At 37.2% G+C, this 3,925-nt stretch overlaps 1 pseudogene; it reads right to left on the bottom strand.

Moving 5' to 3' along the window:
* Positions 1-2,915: 2,915 nt before the first annotated feature.
* LOC140503127 (transcription factor BTF3 pseudogene) lies at positions 2,916-3,469 on the bottom strand (annotated as a pseudogene).
* Positions 3,470-3,925: the final 456 nt, after the last annotated feature.

Here is a 3,925-nt window from a genome sequence, read left to right as displayed (position 1 = left end):
ATATTTTATGAAGGACTTCCAGGAGCTAAGATGGCAGAGGAAAAAGACAATTGTTTCTTTCTAGCAGCTTGCAATATTTTCTCCTTGACTTAGGAACTTTGGAATTTGGCTACAATATTCATAGGAGTTTCTCTTTTTGGTTCTCTTTCAGGAAATGATCGTTGGATTCTTTCAATATTTATTTTGCCCTCTGTCTCTAGAATACTGGGGCAGTTTTCCTTGGTAATTCCATGAAAGATGATGCCTAGACTCTTTTTTTGATCCTGACTTTTAGGTAGTCCCATAATTTTTAAATTTTCTCTCCTGGGTCTATTTTCCAGGGAAGTTGTTTTTCCAGTGAGATATTTCACATTATCTTCTGTTTTTTCATTCTTTTGGCTTTGTTTTGTAATTTCTTTGTTTCTGAGAAAGTCATTAGCTTTCATCTGCTTCCTTCTAATTTTAAATATCTATTTTCTTCAGTGAGCTTTTGAACCTCCTTTTCCATTTGGCTAATTCTGCTTTTTAAAACATTCTTCTCATCATTGACTTTTTGGATATCTTTTGTCATTTGAGTTAGTATGTTTTTAAAGGTGATATTTTCTTCAGCATTGATTTTGGGTCTCCTTTAGAAAGCTGTTGACTCACTTTTCATGATTTTCTTGCATTGCTCTCATTTCTCTTCCCAATTTTTCCTCCACCTCTCTCACTTGATTTTCAAAATCATTTTTGAGCTCTTTCATGACCTGAGACCACTGCATATTTATTTTGGAGGTATTTAATGGTAAGTGTTGTACTTCCTCATCCAAAAGGATGGAAGGAAATACCTGTTCACCAAGAAAGCAACCTCATATAGTCTTATTTTTTCCCTTTGTTGGGCATTTTCCCAGCCAGTTATTTGACTTTTGAGTCCTGTGACAAAAGGAGGGTATACTCTAAGGACCTAAGTTCTCAATTCCTCCAAGATGGCACAATCAAGGGAGAGAAATTTACTCCTCTCCTGGCCTGCACACTGGTCTGGGAGCAACCAGAAACTTTTCTTCCTGGGTTCTGCGACTAGTAGAATTCCCTCTGCACAACAGCCTCCAGCTCTGCAGGCCAGCACTCCTTCTCACTCCCTGGCCCAGACATTCAGATCACATGTTCACTTCTCCCATGTGCTTTAGGCTGAGGACTTCACAAATGGATGCTGCTGCTGCTGCCTCCACCACCGCTACTGCCTAGAATTGGGGCTAGGAAAGGCCCTTGCTCCCTTCTCACCCAGTTGAAAAAGCCTTCTCACGGACCTTTGAAGTTGTCCTTGCCATTTGTGCTTTGAGGGATGTGAGAAACGCTGTTGCTGCTGGGGATTCTGCCCCCAAGGCTTGTTCTGGTCCTATTCTTACTTGTTCTGCACAGCCAAGGTTGGGTTATGCCCTATTCTGTGCCCTGAGCAATAGATCTTTCCTCTTGGCTTTCAGACTACCTTAGCTTGGAAATCTCTTTCACTCTGTCATTCTGTGGCTTCTGCTCCTCTAGAATTTATTGAGAGTCATTTTTACAGGTATATTATGGGCTGTGGGAGAAGAGCTAGAGTAGGTTTGTCTTTCTACTCTGTCATCTTGACTCTGCCCCCATGTATTATTTATTTTATGCTTCCTATGTGCAAAGTACTAAGGTATTGTATGGTAATCAAAAGGTGAGTAAGACACAATACTTGCCTTCTTAGAACATACATTCCAGGTGGATGTCAAAAGATAGAATTAGGTCAGTGATGTATGAGAGTTCTCTTCAATGTACATTTATTTATTTGTGAACGAACTGATGGGAAGAAAAAAAGCAGAGATCCCTTTATCCAACCTAGGCAAAGAGATTGGATACCTGGGGAAGAAAAGTGCCTTCATCTGATTTAGAGACATCCTGAGTGATTTTTCTTTTTTGATATGACCATGTCACATACTCCTTGCACCACATTATTTTCTACCCTGAACCTCAAAAATATCTTATTTCCCCTTTTAGATTATATAAGTGCCTTGCAACTACAGATAATACCTTATTTACCTTTGGAATTCTCCAGGGTTGTAATAAGAATTCATTACATGTTTAGAAAAATAGATGTGATATCAAAGAGGTTACAGAGAGTGAAAAGTAAATGACTAAAAAATTAAACTTGAAAGAGCCCACACACTTAGGGAATGAAAAAAGCAAATTCTGTGAAGAAGATAGGGAAGGTATCTTTAGAATGGCAGAAGAGATTTAGGGTAGTAGAATGCTAAAGAAACAAAAGGAGTAGAAATTCAATCAAGAGAGAATTAGCATTAGCAGAAAATGCTGCTTGGTGCTAATCATCTGAGAGCAATAAGAGAGAAGGCCATCAAGTTGGAAGAATAGGAATCCATTTGTGTTTTTCAAGCATTTACTTTAAGTATGGCAATGTAGATGGAAGTCAGATTATAGGAAGTATTAGGTTAGAGAGATTTTTTTTTTCATTTATTGTTAGAAAAGTTGATGGTGAAAAGAAAGATTTTAAAATGAAGTGAATGTTTGGAATAAAGCAACAAAATCTAAGATTCTTTTCTTACAACAGTGATGGAGACACTGAAAAGATATTTCAATATTAAAGCACATTGGATTTCATAAATTTAGTAATCTGAACACTAGTATTATGGTCTTTGCCTAAGTCATAGAATCTACTGAAATTTTCATGAAAAGAATTTTCAAAATAACCAAGGCATTTATTTGTTTTTTTTTTTTATTAGGTAAAGATTTTATTAACCTTTTTTTGAAACTTTAATTCCAGGCTTGCTCAACATAGTTAGTCTGCAAAGAATGAATTGTGCATAAGCAATAAATGAAAAGAGCAGCAATGTCCAATGGGCTTCAAAATATTAGAGATCTAATTTTCTAGATCCATAAACAAAAACAAAAACAAAAAAGGAAAAAAAGAAAAAAAAGCAGTCACACGATATAAAATAGCAGCTCCATATAATTTTCAAGTTTTAACTGTCACAAGTTGATATCCAATTCAATATGCCTCGTTCTTAGAAGCCTCATCAAAATTCTCAACGAGATCTGGAACTTCATCATCATCATCCTCCCCAGTGGCAAGTGGTGCTTTTCCATAGACAGGTTGTTTGGGCAGAACCTCTGCCAGTCTTCTTAAGCTAGTCAGACTGTCAGCTCCTAGCTGGTTTAAGACGCTGGGGAGCATTTCTGTTAGCTGCTTTGTCTCAGCATGGCCTGTAATAGTGAAAGTGTTTGCTGCCAATGATGCTTAAACTCTAGGATTATTAAAGTGGATCACTGTTCCCTGGTTGGTAAACATATTCACCTCTTCAGTACCAGAGATATTGTTTACTCCTAGTTTCTTTAAGGAAAACTGAAGTTTCTTATCATCTTCTGTAGCTGTTCCATGAACCACCTTCTTTCTCCGAGCAGTTCCTTTGCCACCTGTGCGCACTTGTGCTTGCAGTTTGGCAAGTTTCTGCTGGTTCATAATCATTTCTTTCATCTTGCCATAATGGAAATGGAGCTGCGCACATGACCCGGGTTGTTACTCATGGGGTCGCAGGTAGAAGAGCAAGCCAAGGCATTTATGACAATATATGTTACAGGTAATGAGGAGTAAGATAAAGTCTATCAGGGAATTGATAAGCCCCTCCAAATTATATCAACATACTCTTTTAATGTAATGAGAATACTAGATAACAGATGTAAATCTGTTAGAATATGGTTTCTTTCTGATAAAATAATTTATTACGGAAATGGAGTCTGAATATTCAATTAATATGTATCAAAAAAGTCAGAGGTACCTTTATATTACATTGGGTGAACTGCATGTAAAAGATTTATAGGATAACATGGATCTAGTATCTCACAGGATAAGGAGGTATCAATACATCTCAATTTGTACCACTAGAGAAACTGATCACATCAGTGACATTGCACTCTGATGCAAGTAAGGAAG

This window comes from Notamacropus eugenii, chromosome 5, assembly GCF_028372415.1.
Source record: "Notamacropus eugenii isolate mMacEug1 chromosome 5, mMacEug1.pri_v2, whole genome shotgun sequence".
Taxonomy (NCBI): Eukaryota; Metazoa; Chordata; class Mammalia; order Diprotodontia; family Macropodidae; genus Notamacropus; species Notamacropus eugenii.
This window is presented reverse-complemented; position numbering and strand designations above follow the sequence as displayed.